This window comes from Neophocaena asiaeorientalis, unplaced genomic scaffold (assembly GCF_003031525.2).
Source record: "Neophocaena asiaeorientalis asiaeorientalis breed wild unplaced genomic scaffold, Neophocaena_asiaeorientalis_V1.1 scaffold19, whole genome shotgun sequence".
NCBI classification, from domain to species: domain Eukaryota; kingdom Metazoa; phylum Chordata; class Mammalia; order Artiodactyla; family Phocoenidae; genus Neophocaena; species Neophocaena asiaeorientalis.
Window position 1 is genome coordinate 6,857,428 of NW_020173388.1, and position 17,229 is coordinate 6,874,656.

At 43.3% G+C, this 17,229-nt stretch overlaps 1 long non-coding RNA gene and 1 other non-coding gene across 2 annotated transcripts; both read right to left on the reverse strand.

Annotated features, from left to right (window-relative positions):
• Nucleotides 1–1,935: 1,935 nt before the first annotated feature.
• On the reverse strand, nt 1,936–17,134 carry LOC112400735 (uncharacterized). Its single transcript, XR_003003466.1, has 3 exons — nt 17,003–17,134; nt 15,164–16,287; nt 1,936–2,148 (listed from the first exon to the last, which is right to left on the reverse strand). It is a non-coding gene; the product is annotated as an uncharacterized LOC112400735 (long non-coding RNA).
• Nucleotides 16,615–16,736, reverse strand: LOC112400808 (small nucleolar RNA SNORA26). Its single transcript, XR_003003470.1, has one exon. It is a non-coding gene; the product is annotated as a small nucleolar RNA SNORA26 (small nucleolar RNA).
• Nucleotides 17,135–17,229: the final 95 nt, after the last annotated feature.

Here is a 17,229-nt window from a genome sequence, read left to right on the forward strand (position 1 = left end):
AACACCCCAGGTGATTCTAATGTATGGCCAAATTTTATAACCACTAATTAGGGAAGACTTTAAACCTGTTTCTCACCCTGCACAAATTCTGGTTAAATAGGTTTGTATAGCCTAGTAGTAAAATATGCCTCTGTTGTATACCAATGTTCCTAGCAGTGTTAGTCACAAGAGCCAAGAGATGGAAACAATCCAATACCCACAGATGGATGTGACTGGATAAACAAAGTGTGGTATATACATATAATGGAATATTATTCAGCCTTAAAAATGAATGAAATTCTGATAGATGCTGCGACATGTATGGACCCTGAAAACGTCATGCCGAGTTAAATAAGCCAGATCTTGCATGATTCCACTTATATGAAGTTCCTAGAAGAGTCAAATTCATAGAGACAGAGAGTGGAATAGAGGTTACCAGGGGCTGGGAGAAGGGTGCGTGGGGAGGTATTGTTTAAGGGGTATAGAGTTTCAGTTTGGGGATGATGAAAAATGTCTGGAAATGGATAGTGGTGAGGATTGCACAACGTTGTGAATGTTCTTAATGCCACTGAATTGTACACTTAAAAATGGTTAAAACGGTAAATTTTTTCTTATTGTGTGTGTTTCTTGCTGTTTTGTACAATATTTATTTATTTATTTTTGGCTGCCTTGGGTCTCTGTTGCTGCACGTGGGCTTTCTTCAGATGCAGTGAGCGGGTGCTACTCTTCGTTGTGTGCGCAGGCTTCTCATTGCGGTGGCTTCTCTTGTTGCAGAGCACGGCCTCTAGGCGCACGGGCTTCAGTAGTTGTGGCACACGGGCTCAGTAGTTGAGGCTCTCAGGCTCTAGAGCGCAGGCTTAGTAGTTGTGGTGCACGGGCTTAGTTGCTCCGCGGCATGTGGGATGTTTCCGGACCAGGGCTCCAACCCGTGTCCCCTGCATTGGCAGGCGGATTCCTAACCACTGTGCCACCAGGGAAGCCCTAAAATGGTAAATTTTATGTTATGTATATTTTAGTACAATAAAAAAATTTTAAACAAAAAAGTTGCCGGTGGTGGGCTATGGGCCACCTTTTCCAGCTGGTTTTAGAGTGTTGATGGTAAGGAATGTGATACAGAGTGATTTAGTAATGGCCTTAATAGAGTTTGTTTAGTGGTGGTTTTCTCTCCACACCATTTTTGAAGAAGGTAGCTCTTTTATTTGCCTAACAATTGTTAACTGTTATAAAACCTCCGCACGTGTGCAGACAGGTAGAGGCAGTAAAACTGTAATCTGCAATGCAATGCCGTGAAGACTATCGTGTGAGGATCCTTCTGAAGCAAACATCAGAAGGGCCTCTTTCACCCTCACACCTTTGATGTACTCCTGCCTGGACTGCACGTGTACACAGCAAACAGAAAGACATCGAGATCACTATTATGTGAGGCATTGAGCAAGAGAATATAATTTGTACTGGACTTGACGATGTGTCTGGTGTTCCAAAGAGAAAGATGAATCAAAGTAAGTCTCTTTGGTATCAAGTTTCATGACAAAAATGAGGCCATTTATAAACTGTCTTGACTGTTTGAAAGAGGTGGATCACGATGTCAAAGAAAGGCCTTGATTTACGAGTCTGATAATCTGCTTGAGCAGAAGACAGGTGAGCTTTCTTAGCTTGGTTTTCCCATGCAAAGTAATTGTATCATAAGTTCATCGTGGGTGCCAGGAGCACATTCAGAGTTTCTAAATTCTGAAAGATGTATTGTCCAGGAGATACGCGTCCTCACCAGGCAGAGGATTCTAGAACTGCACTGTCTAGGAGTGTGCTCTTGAAATGAGGCTAGTGCTGCTGAGTATATTAATTTCCTATGGCTGCTGTAACAAATTTCACGAACTTGTTGGCTTAAAGCACACATTTATTATCTTACATTTCTGGAGGCCAGAGTTGGAAGTCAGTTTCACTGGGCCAACATCAAGGTGTCTGTAGGGCCACGCTCCTCTGGAAGGCTGTAAGGAACACTGTTTCTGTGCCTCTCCCAGCTTCTAGAGCTCCATTCCGTGCATAGGTTGGCTCGAGGCCCCTCCCTCCATCTTCAAAGCCAGCAACATAGCATCTTGCTTCAGCTGTCACATTGTCTTTTTCTTCTGTTCTGCAGTCAAATCTCTCTCTCTCCCCTTCTTATAAGGACACCTGTAATTACATTTAGGGTCCACGTGAATAATCCAGGATAATTTCTCCATCTCAAGATCTTTAGTTTAATCGCATCTGCAAAGTCCATTTTGTTATATAAGGTACAACTAATAGGTGCTGGAAACTAGGATTTGGGTCTATTTGGAGGCCATTGTTCAACCTACCATACTGAGGACTGAATTTTTAATTTAGTTAAATTTAAATATCCGTGTGGCTAGCGGCCACCATATTGTATATATGAAACATGACATATGAAACACAGAACATTTCATCCTCACAGGAAGTTCTGTATACAGCATTGCTTTAGAAGACATCTAGCAGCCAATTCTAGATGCTTCATTTCATAGCTACAGGCCATCTTTTATTTTTCCAATAAATTTATTTATTTAGGCTGTGTTGGGTCTTCCTTGCTGTGCGCGGGCTTTCTCTAGTTATGGTGAGCGAGGGCTACTGTTCGTTACAGTGTGCGGGCTTCTCATCGCAGTGGCTTCTCTTGTTGCGGAGCACGGGCTCTAGGCATGTGGGCTTCAGTAGTTGTGGCACACGGGCTCAGTAGTTGTGGCTTGTGGGCTCTAGAGTGCAGGTCAGGGTTGAGTTGCTCCGCAGCATGTGGGATCTTCCTGGACCAGGGCTCGAACCCGTGTCCCCTGCATTGGCAGGTAGATTCTCAACTACTGCGCTACCAGGGAAGTCCTACAGGCCATCTTAAAGTTAATTGTTGGGCTGCTCTTCAAAGAACAAACAAACGAACAAAATCTATGTAAATCTTTTTTTTAATTTTTTAGAAATTCAGAACACATCTTCCCATAGGTGGGCCAAGGAAAATCCCTGGTGATGCTTCATCATTGAGCAAAGATGTAATGAGTATTTATGATGGGTCAGGCACTGAACTCTAAAAGTAGTTCATAATCTACAACATAATTAATAAACATTGCGATAGCAGGAAGCACTGGGAGCCTGGGATCAGAAGCCAGTCCCAGTGAGGTCAGGGAAGGATTCTGGAGAATGCAAAAACCTAAGTTAAGAAGTTGCCAGGCCAAGAAGGGTGAGAAAGAACACAGGCAGAGTGTAAGAAAGATGTTATCGGCAGAGGGAGAAGCATGCACAGAGGAAAGAGCTTAAGAGAGGGCTTTGGGAGCTAAGTAGTGCCATGTGACTGAGTATGTGGGCTCTAAGGGGGAAGGCGGAAAAGAAGGCAGGGGACACGTCTTACTGGGCCTAGTATGTCATCCTAAGGAGTTTGATCTTTACCCTTAGTATCAGGATTGGTTTTAATGCAAATAACAGAGGCCCAGTAATAGTGCCTAAGGTTCTGATCACCAATTAAGATGTGGGGGAATTTCCCACACACATCCAAGTAATGCTTGGATACCAGCTAGCTGTCCTGCAGTTCAGCTCTATTCTGACACTGTCTGCCTGGAGGGAGCATCAGATCCCACAGCTGAAGGACTCAGTCCCTCAAGACTGCCCCCACCCCCCATCCAATGCCAACTGTGAGTCTAGGTTGTTACCTGTGCTTTTGACCAGCTGGCTTAAATCAAATGTTCTCACGATCCTAGCCTGGGGTTTGACTGATTAAAGTGGCTCACAGACCTCAGAGAAACATTTTACTTACTAGATTACCAGTTTATTATAAAAGGATATAACTCAGGAACAGCCAGATGGAAGAGATGCAGAGGGCAACATATTAAGAAGGGGGTGGAGTCTCCACGCCCTCGTTGAGGCATTCTCCCAGAATCTCCACGCACTCACCAACCCAGAGCTCTCTGAACCCCGTCCTTTTGGGTTTTTATGGAGGCTTCATTACTTAGGCATGATTGATTAAATCAGTGGCCTTTAGTGATTGAGTCCACCGCCGGCCCCCTTTCCTTACCCCGTGTGTGTGTCGGCGCGGGGGAGGGACTAAAAGCTCCAACCCTCTAACCACAGGGTTGGGTCCTCAGGCAACCAGCCCCCATCCTTAGGTGCTTTCCAAAAGTCACTTCATTAACATAATGAAAGACACTTTTAATTGATCTCACACTTAAGAAATCCCAAGGGTTTTAGGAGCTCTGTGCCAGAAACAGGGACAAAGGCCTGATGTACGTTTCTTATTATAAATCACAGTATCACAGGGCCTTGAACAAGGCAGATGTTTATCAGGACCAAGGCTGATGCGGAAGTTGTGGTCCATACAGTTCTCAGGGGCTCAGATTCCTTATACCTCATTTCTCTGCGGCCTTTAGTGTATTAGTTTCCTAGAGCTGCTGTAACAAAGTACCACAAACTGGGTGGCTTAAAGAACAGAAAAGTATTGTCTCCCAGTTCCGGGGGCTGGAAGTCTGGGATGAAGGAGCCGACAGGGTTGGTTCTTTCTGGGGGCTGGAAGAATGCATCTCATCCAGGCTTCTCCCCTAGTTTCTGGTGGTTTTCTGGCAACCTTGGGCATTCCTTAGCTTGTAGAGTATCTCTTCCTTCATCTTCATATTCATATAGTGTTCTCTGGGTGTGTGTCTCTTTGCCCACATTTCCCCTTTTCGTAAGGACACCAGTCATATTGGATTAGGGGCTCCCTCTACTTTAGTATGACCTTCTTACCTAATTACATCTGCAATGACCCTATAACATCACATTCCAAATAAGGTCACGTTCTGAGGGGGTTAGGACTTGGACATGTGAATTTAGGGGAGACACAATCCAACCCATAACATTGAGGGTATGGTCAAAGATAGCAGCTAGAGATCCAGCCATCACATTTACATTCAGGGTCTTCTTAAAGGGCCCATCCTTGCAGGTCCTTTTGCACATTAATTTGAATATTTGCTCTGGAGGGTGTCTCAAAGCAGCCTAGCACAAACAGATTCTGGTTCTGAGGTGGTCATTGGAGAGTTGTTCTCCTAAAGAGGACACTGGCCACTTGTTAGCAATGCCTCCTCTTCAGAAGTGGGGGTCAGAGAAAAGCCTCGCTGAGGATTGAGGAGAGGGAGAGGGAAGCTTGTTGCTTCTCCTCAGATCATTCCAGAAGGACTTCATGGAGGAGAAAGGATTTCAGGAGGCATTTACAAGACCAAGTTGCTAGGGCCATCTGGCTCATTTCCCACAGGTTAGTTTCAACTATGACATCCTACAGACCTGCCAGCAGGATTCATTGCCACCTTTCATTTCTTCTGTGCTTTCACCCCCTCTCCCTTTTGTAGTATCTGTTCTGCTGGGGGTTGTGGTTATTGTGGGCTTGCCTCCTCTATTAGACAATATGTTCCTCAAGAGGAAACAAAGCGCCTTTGAAGTCTGATAGCTCTCGTAGAGGTGGTGGTGGTGGGATTCGTAGCTTCAATCTCAGCTCCAGCACTTATTAGCCATAGGAATCTGAGCCCCCAGAACCTTAGTTTTATCATCTGAAAAGTATGGTAACAGTATTTACCTTACAGTGTCATTATGATCATTAAAAATAACAAATGCAAGTGCTTGGGCTAGAGCAGATGCTCAATGGTAACTATTGGGTTGGGCCAAAAGTTCATTCGGGTTTTCCTGTTACAGCTTATGGAAAAACCCGAACGAACTTTTTGGCCAACCCAGTATTATTGGTTGTCAGCGTTTATCTCCAGGGCCCAGCACAGGGCATCTTGTAGAGTAAGCGCTCAATAAATATTTGTTGCCCCAGTGGAAACTTAGATCATGACTATAGCCCTGTGCTATCCTCAGATCTGGAAACGATAATTTAAAAAGCCATCACAGTAACTATAAAACACAAGACGTTGGAAAAGAAAGGTATCAAATGTGGGGAGAAATAAATACATTTAATGTAAAAAGAAACACCCGAAGGACATAATAAGTACGCATGTATCATTTACAAGTCAAAAGACTCTGGTGTCACTGATGGAATAAACAGGACAATATGGCTTGAGGAATCCCTTACACACAGGAGCCAGATCTGACTCAGACCTCTGATTGCAGGTCTGAGGGCAAACCCTCAAACACAGCTAGTGACAGCCCAGGAAAGCCCTCTGAAAGAGAATTATTAAGTGTGACCTTGGATGATAGCAGATAATAAACTACAGGTAATGGTACTAGAGTAAGAATCTTTCCCTGTGATTTGGGGCTACAAATTTTATGGTGTCTGATCACAGGAAATGTCTCCCAAAGCATTAAACTCTCCCACACTTGAAATAATATTTTCATTGCTAAAAGTGCAAGGTCAAAAGAGCTGGACACCTTACCTATCTTTGGGATGATGCATTTTGAATTTCTTTCAAAAAGATATTACACAGATATTGTTGAAGAGCAGCCCAGCCATAACTCAAGATGGCCTGTGGCTATAAAATGAACTATCTGGTATTGGCCTCTAGATGTCTTCTAAAGCAGTGCTGTCAACAGAACTTCCTATGAGGATGTTCTATATCTGCTCTGTCCAACATGGTAGCCACTAGCCACATAGCTATTTAAATTTAAATTAAATTAAAAATTCAGTTCACTGGTACACTATCAAGAATAATCATAAAGCTGTAGTAATGAAGACCATGTGGTATTGGTGCAAAGATAGACAAAACCAACCTATCAAACAGAATAGAGTGGGAAATAGGTCTACACATATGTGGTCACCTGACTTATGATAACTGCAAACGGAGGGAAGTGATCTTTTAAATAACCACGCTGGATTCATTGGATAGCCACATAGATAAAAGGATGTGTGGACCCAGTTTTATATCCCATCACTCACAACAATCAGTTCAAAATGGATTACAATTCTAAATGGGCAAACTAAAGCTTTTGGAGGAAAACAGAGAAGGAATATTCATAACCTGGAGTAGGCAGAGATTTCTTAAATAAAACCAGTCACCATCAAAAGTTGATACATTGGAGTATTAAAACTAAGAACTTTTGGGGGGCTTCCCTGGTGGCACAGGGGTTAAGAAACCACCTGCCAATTCAGGGGACACGGGTTCGAGCTCTGGTCCGGGAAGATCCCACATGCCACGGAGCAACTAAGCCCGTGCGCCACAACTGCTGAGCCTGTGCTCTAGAGCCACGAGCCACAACTATGGAGCCCACGTGCCACAACTACTGAAGCCCATGCGCCTAGAACCCATGTTTCACAACAAGAGAAGCCACTGCAATGAGAAGCCTGCGCACTGCAACGAAGAGTAGCCCCCACTCGCAGCAACGAGAGAAGAGCCTGCGTGCAGCAACGAAGACCCAACGCAGCCAAAAATAAATAAAATTTAAAAAAATACAACTAAGAACTTTTCCCCTCACAGGACATCCTTAAAAGAATGAAAAGGAACTCAGAATTGGAGGAGATATTTGCAACACATACACTTGATAAAGGATGCATATAAAAAAAGTCCTCTTATAATGGATAAACTGGTATACTTATCCAGCGGAATACTACTCAGCAGTAAAAAGAAATGAATTACTGACACATGCAACAACATGGAGGAGTACAGTATGCTGAGTGAAAGAAGTCACAAGAGAGCACATTATGATTCTAGTTATATGAAATTCTGAAACAGGGTAAAGCTAACCTACAGCAGGGAAAAAAATAAATCAGAACTGTCATTGCCCCCAGGAAAGTGGAAATGGAGAATGACTTGGGAGGTGGGATTGAAAAACTCCTTTGCTCAAAACTCAGCAGATCTACACTGAAGATTTGTGCATTTAATGTAAGTTTTACATTACACTAATTTGATGTAAGTTTTACATCAAAACAAACCTTAAATACTGAATTCTAATTAATTACATATATGCTGAAGTGTTTAGAGGACATGTATTGCTATCTGCAATTAACTTTGAAATGCAACAACATGAAGATGGATAAAGAGAAGGATAGAAATGTAATAAAGCAGGTTCTATAGAATATTAATGGTAGAATCTGTGTGGTAGGTTTACTTGTGTTTACTGTAAAATTCCTTAAACTTTGCTAAATACTTGAAAATTTTTTATAATCAAATATTAGGAAACATCAAATAAAAAACAACTCAGAAAAATGGGCAAAGAATTGAACAGAAATTTCATAAAGGTATTTCTAAATAACCAGTAAACATATGATTAGGTGCTCAAATTCATTAATCAGGGAGATGCAAATTAAAATCACAGGAGACATAATTGTCAGCCACCAAAATGGCCAAAATGAAAAAAGATGGGAAATACCCAGAGTTAATGAGACTGTGGAACGACTGGAACTCTCAGATGTTGCTGATCAGAGTGTAAATCGGTGCCAACACTTTGGAAAACTGCTTTAAAATATCTACTAAATTTGGACCTGGCACAACTATGATCCAACAATTCCATTTCTGGGTATATACCCAACATGGCTTGTGTACTTATCTGTAGGTGTGAATACTTCAATAAATAGCACTGTCTGCCAGAGAGTGGCAATAAGGAGCCACAGAAGGATTTGACATTTCAGAGACTTCAGAAGGATTTGAGAGACATGATCAGATTTGCATTAGGAAGATTAATCCTTGGCTTTGTAGAGGATGGCAAGGAGAGGAGTTAAGGGGCTGTTTGTAGAAGTAATACAGCAATTATGAAGTCCCGAAATAAAGTAAGGGAGCTAGGGATAAAGAGGACAGAGTATAGTTCCTATTTGGAGAGCAAACACAGAACTTGGGCAGGTCACTAAATTCCCCTGTGCTTCTGGTTTCTTCACTTGAAAAATATTAACAGTACCTACTTCACTGATGATTATTTTGATGATTTACTGAGTTACAGGAGGATTAGCGATTGTTAAAAAAAAAAAAAGCAATTTAAGTTTAACTCTCACTGCATACTATGCAGAGCAAGACGTAGGTATGGAGATGGAAAGCGTTTAGAGAAATATTTTTATTTGGCAAAGTCCATGGAAGCCTGTTTTCTCCCAAGCACAGGTAAAATCAGCTCTCTGCCCAGGACTGGGTCAGTCTGGGGACACAGGATAGAATGCTGAGCTTAGGAAATGAGACAGGTCATGTCAGAATCTGGGCGTGAAATGGTCCTAAAATGCCATTTCTAGGGTGAAGAGCTGGGATTCTACTCAGGTAGCCCGAGCTCCTGCACTAGGAACTGGGGGGAAGCGTAGGCATTTCCCCTCCTGCTCCCCACCTCTTCAGCTGAGATACGGGGCCGCTAAATGGGGCGGGGATTCAAGCTGAGGAGGTGAAGTTGGGGCCGGAAAAGATGCCAACGGGACGCGAGCTTTCCCGTGTTTAGCCAATTGGGTGCGCCCAGGACCGCCTCCATCTGGTGATTGGCAGACCGCGTCCCCCAGGGCTCTCGCGGCTTGTGGGGGCTTGTCAGAACTCTCGCGAGGGTGCGGGTCTTTCTCCGGTCCTTGGGCACTTGGTTTCGCTGCCGAGGGGTTTGCCCACTTCCGGTACCTCGGACCCCCCCCTGGTAGCGTCCGTCCGCTCCCAAACTGGGCCGAGTGGCGTCGAGGGACAGTGGGCGCGGCCAGGGAGTTTGACTAGCCGCAGGCAGGTAGCTGCCTGTCTCGAACCCCGGACCCGCGGTGCCCGAGGCGGAGGTGAGGCGGGGCCCGGGCCGTGGGGTCTCTTAGCCACCCGAGCTCGGGCTTTTCCTCAAGTTCCCATGCCTTCTCCTCCGCCGGGCGGAGATTCGCGGTCCGCGCGGCTCTTCTGCCGTTTAGCAGGAGGAACCCAAGGTAGTAAAGCGCGACCTGATTGGGCCTTGCCGGGTACTGACGCTCGCTCTGTGTTGAACGGTTTGCAACCTTGGAAGGGACATTTGAATTAAAAATAGTGGGCGAGTTTGTGGTTCTATGGTTAACGCACTTTTGAGTGCACGCAGTACGGTGAGATACAGTGCTTAGAGGAATGAACTGCCTTGCTTAAATGGTCGGTTCTTGTCCCAGCCTGTTTATAGCTCGTGCTTATTCGGCTGCTGTACAGATAGTTAAGGGAGGGTCAGGTCACATCTACATTTTGAAGTTCGTTTCTAATGCAGACACTTAAAAGCAGCCCTATTCACCTCCTAAAAAGGTAATGCAGATTCCTCCAGTAAAGGAGCGTGTCAATATGTATTGAATTCTTGCGCATGACAAACAACAAAGTTATTTTAAAGTAGTTTATACTTAATATTAACTAAAAGTCTTGAGCCTGAGTCTGTATTTTCGCTGAAGAAAAAGCACTGCCAAGAAGGGGGGAGGGGGGGGAAAGGCAGACGAGGATTGCGAAAATACTTAGACCTGTAGATACCTGAATTTTCATGTACCACTGTGAAACTTGGTAGAAAATAACACATGTTGGCGAGGAGCTGGAGAAACTGGCACCCTTGTCCGTTGCTGGTGGATGTAAAATGGTGTAGCTGCCATGGAAGTTTGCTCGTCAAAAAAGTAGTTATCATATGATCCCGCAACTCTGCTTCTTGGTATATAACCAAAATTGAAAGCAGACTGGAGACAACAGCATCCATTCTCTTGTTATATATTTGGGAGTAAACTATCTTGGTATCTTGCATTTGGCCTATCAACTAGAAAAAAGATCATTTTGAACTAGCTCATTCTAAATATACAGCCAAGCCAGGTGGCAGCTTCCATAATGTCATTAGGATGTATTTTTATCTTAGGTTCTTTGGGGGGGGGGAAGGGGAGGGGTAAATGCTCCCTGCACATAGTTAATGTAATGTATTTCAAAGATTATTTGCACTCTTCTGTTTTAATTTTGACTAAGTTTTCATGTGTGGCCTTTTACATCAGAGGAGTGACTGCTGCACGGATATTATTATAACACGTTTCAGCTGGCCACAACAGTGCTTTCAAGGTTGCCAGCTATCTTTGTGAGTAGGTATGAGTTTTTTTTCCAACCATAAAAATGAGTGACCGTAATTTAGAGCAAAGAATGCACATTAAACTTTGTGTAAAGTTAAGTAAATCTGCAAGTGAGACACCTGAAATGTTAAATGTAGTTTATGGTGAAGTAATGTCAAGAGCAAGAGTCTTTGGCATAAAAGGTTCAAAGAAGGCAGAGATGATACCCATGATGATGCAAGAAGTAGCTGGCCAGTCACCACGGGACATATGAAAATTGAGAGGGTCGGAATTTGGTTTGCTCAAATAACCAACTAACTGTAAGAAAAAAACGGGTAAAAATTTAGACCAACTCATTCTGAAAGAAAACTTGCACCTGAAGAAAGTTTCTGGCAAGATGATCTCTCCTGCTGTTGTGGTCAGTGATCCTGTAGAGGCCAAACCAAAATAGAGCTGCACAGGAACCTGCCACTTGGGTGCATATTCAGGGCAGTCCTACAATTATTGGTTTTGGAGAAACTAAAATGAGCTGAGCTTCTTCAGACACTTTTCATTGGCTCTGTAGGTTTAAGCCACTTAACGGTGATTTAAGCAGAGTGAAACCTGTAGAGTTGAGTGTGCAAGTAGATGGCATGGAGCTAGTTTACTAGGAGGAACCTAGCAAATCATTAGCTCGGAATGAGGAACTCAACATGGGAGCATTTCTATCTTATTTCAAGTTGAGTTCATTTGAATAATCGGGTTACCTGCAGGCTGGGAGTTAAACCTTAAACAGGGAGCTAGAGATCAATGTAACTATGTGGAAACATCTCAAAAAACAGTGGCCACTTTTAGGCAGAAATATTCAGACTTGTAATAATGAAACTTTTTTGTTGTGGGAGACGTTGGAAACAGGTATTCAAGTCTGTTAGCAAGAAAGAAGCAGAAGAGGCTGCAAGGAACGGTGGGCAGTTTATGACACTTTCCTCTTCTACCCCCCCTCCCCCAAGCCCCCAATCAGGACCTGATTTTGGTCAAAAGTTAATGAAACCTCCTATTCGTTATGTAAATTCCAATTTTAAATAAATTTTCAGATATAAACTGTTCAGGTCTGCAACTTGGTATGAAAGGTAGACAAATAGGGCTCAGTTTTGATCCTAACTTCTTTCATCAGAATGAGATTCCATAGGTTGAGAAGAGCTTCAAAAGGCAATACTGTAAATAGCAACATGTAAACAACACACAATCTTTTCAACAAGGACTGAGTTTTGACCTTCAGGTTTTCCATGTTTTATTTGACTGAGTGTGATGGTCCCATAATACTGAGTTCAACAAGTGTGAATTTCTTATTCAGAAACTTGGGTCTTTGCCCTAGTTTCCTTACCAGTCTCTAGCATGAAGCTGCCATTATTCAGTATCAGTACTGTTGTAACCTAGATATTCAGTACATCAAAATTCCAATGTATGGATGACAAGTCATAGCCCTGTGGTAGTGACCCTGAGAAAACTAGTTCTATTAGTTAATACTGTTTTTTTTAAACCTCCCAGAAATTCAGTTTTACATTTTGTGGAAACATGAGACAAGTCTGTGTTACCTCTGGGACGCTGCTAGCCAAAGCTGTGTGGCCTACAAGGCAAAAATTATATAACCAACATAATTTTTTCCTATTGTTTTAGTTTCGTTATCAGATTTTTACAACTTGAACTTTGGATGGTGTTTTGTACTGTGTAATGAAATTTATTAAAAGTATACATAAAGTGACACTCCAATAAATCATACATTGATTTCTTATACTTGTTTTGATAATCTGTATTTTATTATGAGGTATTTGCTAATCCTCCATATTTTAGCTACATGCTGATAACTCCTGGGATTCAAATCTAAGTAAATTTTAACTTAATTGCCATACCTCTGAAAAATTTTAAATTGACTAACAGTTAAGATCTACCCTCACCTACCCACCAGTAAGGTATTAGTGAAAACACAGCATAGGAGGTGGTGTGGTGTGGTGTGGTGTGGTGTGGTGTGGTGTGGTGTGGTGTGGTGAGGTTCCAGCTCTGGCTGTATTTGTGATCTTAAGCTTTCCATCAGTATTGGATACCTGAGGCTGCTGTAACAGATTACCGCCAACTTGGTGGCTTACTGAGACAACAGAAATGTATTCTCTCACAATTCTGTGGGCCAGAAGTAAGAAATCAACTCCACTGGATCAAATCAAGTGTATGCTCCCCCAGGAGGCTCTGGGGGGCCGGGAATCAACATGTTCCTCACACCTTCCAGCTTCTGGTGGCTGCCAGCACCCCCCAGCTAGAAGCTGCATCACTCCAATCTCAAGGCCAACATTAAATCTGCTTCTTCACATGGCCTCCTCCTCTGTTCATGGAATCTCCTGCCTGCCCACAGAGGTGATCCAGGACAGTTTCCCCATCTCAAGACCCTTAACCTAATCACATCTGCAGGGACCCTCTTTCCAATACGGTAACATTTACAGGTTCGAGAATCTGATCTCTTTGGGGCCGTTAGCCTACTACACCATCTCTCTAGGTTTTCCTTCTGTCTTCACCATATAACCTCTAGAACAGTACTGCCAATAAACTTTCTGTAGCAATGGAAATGTCCTGTATCTGCTGTCCAGTACCGTAGCCCCTAGCCACAGGTGGGCCAGAGGCTTGAAACGGGGCTAATGCAACTGGGGGCCTGATTTTTTAATTTTAGTTTTGCCTTAAATAGCCACGTGTGACTAAGAGCTGTCCTACCGGGCAGCGCAGTTCTAGTGTTTCTATAGTTCTAAACTCTGGACTCCGAAGCAACTAAAAAGGTGTTCTGTCTTTCCTCCAAAGTTTTACCCCTGGCTATAAAACTACTCACATCTTTCACCTGCTATTGTTTAGTCTAGTGGACTTCAAGCTTTTTAGCCAAAAGCCTTGTTACTAAAAAAAAAAAAAAAAAATTTGGAAAACCAAAGTATGAACAAGACTGTAACTGGCTGAAGTTGGTTAGTGGGAGGGGGAGGATCTGTGGCAGACCCAGGGTCTCCACCTGTCTACGCAGCCCAAGGAACTCCTCAAGGGGCAAAGAACCAACACCAGGACTCAGTGGAGTGGAGCCATTTGTGAAACCAGTGGTCATCCTTGGGATCTTTGCTAGAGCCTTCAGACTTTTGTAGTTAGCATTTGAAGTCACCTCATCTAGGCTTTTAGCCTACCGAATACCCTCTCGGCCACCACACTGCTAACTAGTCACAGCACTCAATTAAGGAAGCATCACAAGCCTTTACACTGGAGGCCTCCGTCAATGGACCAGTCGCAATCACATCCACTGATCTGCTTTGTTCATGGATGTGTTCACCTAGAATAATACCTGGCCCTAGTAGGTGCGCTGTTGTTTTTTATGAACATTAAAGCCAGCATTTCAGTACCATATAAATATCAAATATCAGTATTTTCATTTTGATTCAGTATTCCAGTGATCATACGGTATTGTCAAAATGGCCCTATAGCACTACTAAGTGCTTACTACTCACCAGGGTTTTCTTAGGAACTGTCATGATTATCAACTTACAGATAAAGAAACTGAAGTTAAGAAGTAACTGGTCTAAGATCATATAGGGTGGGGATCTGAATCTAGCTCTTATGCCACTTCTAAGTAAGCCACCCACTTGAATGCAATTTATAATTCATTCCAACACAATTAACGATAGTACTAAACTTAATTATAAATGATACTGCTCCTTGTACTATAGTCGTCATGGGTTTAGGGCTCAAGTTAAATATCTGAGAACCTACAGTATGCCAGGCACTTGGTTAGACCCCAGGAATATAGTGGGAACCAAGAGGGACTTTATGGGCAGGGGCAATTAGGCAAGCTCACAGGCAACTACAAAATGTGCTTCCAAGTACGATAAGGCCATTACAGGGTGCTACAGAAATCCGTAACAAGAGCACTTGGGAGGGAAGATAGTGCTCATAGAAACGTGGGAAAGTGTATGGGTGCATTCTAGGTTAAGTTACAGCATTCTGAGGCCTGAGAGGCCAGAAAGCAAGCTGCCATCTTAGAATGGTCTAAAACATCCACCTTAGACCTGCACACAAACTGCTGTCAGATCCTCCCGTAAGGTCACTTCTCTGCAGCTTCACCTTGCTTCCCCCCCAAACCTTTAAACACATCCCTCCCCAGGGCCTTTGCACTTACTTTTCCTCTGCCTGAAATGCTCTTCACCCAAATATATGCAGTTGACTTTTGCACAATGCAGGGGTTAATCTGAACAATTTATAGATGGCCCTCCATGGACCATGTAGTGCTGTAGTACTTACTATTGAAAGATATCTGTGTATGAGTGGACCCATGAAGTTCAAATCCATGTTGCTCAAGGATCAACTGTATATAACCATGTTATCTCCCGCAGCTCTTTCAGGTCTTCTGTAGTTAGTCATTCTCCAACCAGCTCCATCTGAAATTATCATGTCCTCCACTCACAGTTGCATATACACGCCCTTCCTATTTCCCTTATCTTGTTTTCCCTCTAGCAATTACACTAACATTTGTTCAATAAATTTCCTATATTAGGAAGCTAGATTTTACAGAATAATATGGAATATAACAAGAAATGAAGTTTAAACAGAGGCTAAAACAATATTTTGAAATAAGCATTAAAAATGAACCCAAGGTGAATACCTTTAAGACTTCTGGAAAATGAGGTATTTGTAAACATTCAGAGCTGATCAACAGGAATGACTCCTAGCACACACTGGGCTGTTAATCTTGCTACACTGACACATTTCTTCCCATATGAAAACTTTCCCGTCACCTCCAATACTTTCAAATTCTAACTATCTAGCATCATTGTGTCCTTTAAATTCCTTTTTACAGCTCATTATGCTACATTCATCAGAAGCATTTAATATGCTGATGGATGCTCCTTTTGTATCAAATTTTGATTTCTTTTAGGTTCCATGTAATTATATACTATAAAGAGCTTATATTCTCAACAGTCAGTCTCTGGTCCTTAACACTCCCCGCCCCCAAACTGACCTAATCCCCATCTGAATACTTCTACCCTATAACCAGGACACTAAATCTCAAGAGAGATAAGTGACTTTTCATAGTTTACATAGCCAAAAAGGTACATATGAGGCTCCCTGTTCAGGGCTATGCATATGTGATGGAATCTCAATTCACTACCTGAACTACTGCTTCATCTGTAATTTTACAGTATCCACTTCACAGAGTTGTGAGAATTAAACCACCAGCACTACCCCATTGCCCTAAACTCCCAAGCCAGTGCAGATACATGGTTGCTACAAGTTATGTGAGAATAGTTGACCTCACTGGAGGCACTTGTGTGTTGTCAACTGCAGAGTGATAGTTGGTGTAAGTCAGTTAAAATACCAGTGTCAGGGCATTCCAGCTTCACTGGCTTGTACCTGTCGTCTTCAACCTATAAAAAGAAAAGTTTTAAAATTACCTTTCTGAACAAATAGAGAAAAACAAACAAAAAAACCTTTGAGGTATTCTTTTCAGTTTGTCTCAAAGGATATCCAGAAAAAGCCTTTTGTCCACCTGTTCCATCATCTAGATTTTTTTCCACCTTCAGAGATGACCACAAGATCCAAATACTCTATTTGAAAACACTGGATGGTATCCCCAGAGGAGTCCAAAAAGCAGGCCTGAAGGTACTGTCAAACCTAAGGTTAAGTTTATCACTTTGTTATTAACTGTACAAATATCACTAAGGTGCTAAAACTGAATGAAAACCTTTTGGTTCAGCTGTGACTCCAGACAGGATCCAAAGAGGAGTTCTACAATCTCTTCTCTGGGTTTTATGGAGACTTTCTTTACCCTTCTGTGTTAGCCTCTTAAGGCACTGCGTCAACCTTAAAAGGGCACAAGAAAGGGCGATTTGGGTTTTTCACAGGGTTCTCTACGATTTCCTGCGTTCCTCTCGTCAGTGTCCGTGGACCTCAGCAGTTTCTTTAACCGAGTCTGAAAACCCACTAGAAGCAGCTGTTCTGCTTGTGAACGTCCGTTTCCTTTGTTAAAGGAGAGCCGGATTCGGGCCTTTGCACCAAACACGTGCTTGGGAACCCTCAGGTCGCCATTAGCCACGTGCTCGGGCCCGGGTCATTTCACCTCACTCAAGGACGGGGACATACCTGCGTTTAGAACTCAGACCGCTGCACCCGCAGTCGTTGGAGACATACTCCCCAGGCTCACAGTCGGTCCGAGACCCGCTGTTGCCGCCGCAGGCTGGGCCTGGCCCGAACCCGTTGCAAAGTAGCCGCGGCTGCGCCCTGGGGAAGCAAAGCGCGAACTTGTTACCGCGCCCGGGCCTGGCCGCCGGGAAGCCTCGGGGCGGCTCGGCGCGGCGCGTGTGCCTAGC